The sequence below is a fragment of the Pundamilia nyererei genome, unplaced genomic scaffold, assembly GCF_000239375.1.
Source record: "Pundamilia nyererei isolate P.nyererei 1_Seehausen unplaced genomic scaffold, PunNye1.0 scaffold00247, whole genome shotgun sequence".
In the NCBI taxonomy this organism is placed as follows: Eukaryota; Metazoa; Chordata; class Actinopteri; order Cichliformes; family Cichlidae; genus Pundamilia; species Pundamilia nyererei.
The window spans coordinates 401,025-401,584 of NW_005187648.1; positions in this window are offsets into that span (position 1 = coordinate 401,025).

Consider the following 560-nt stretch of genomic DNA (forward strand, 5'->3'; position numbering starts at 1 on the left):
CAGACGGAGTCCCAACACATTTTTAAAAAAGATTATTAAGGTAGTCGGCTCCGACATTTTAACTATTTTTAATAGTAGTCTCAGCTGTGGAGTGGTACCAACTGGATTTAAGCACGCTGTAGTGCAGCCAGTACTTCAAAAATCGAACCTTGACTCCTCTGTTTTTGCTAATTTCAGACATATTTCCAAGTTTCCGTTTCTGTCAAAGGTTTTGGAGAGGATTGTGTTTGAGCAGCTACAATCCTTTCTAAATAATCATAATATCTTTCAGATATTCTGGTCAGGTTTCAAAACCCACCACTACACAGAAACTGCCCTCCTAAAAATTCTTAATGACATTTTGTTAATCACCGATTCAAGTGACTCAGCTGTGCTCCTGCTTCTAGACTTAACTGCAGCCTTTGATCCTGTTGACCACAGTATTCTGATCTCGCGACTGTCGCGGCCTTTTACTTTCCAAACAAAAAAATCCGAGGAAAGGCCGTGGGTGGCAACGGGAGGTTTGTTTTGCTACGCACTTCTGACTCCATTGTTTAAAATCATATGCCGTTTATTTCGGG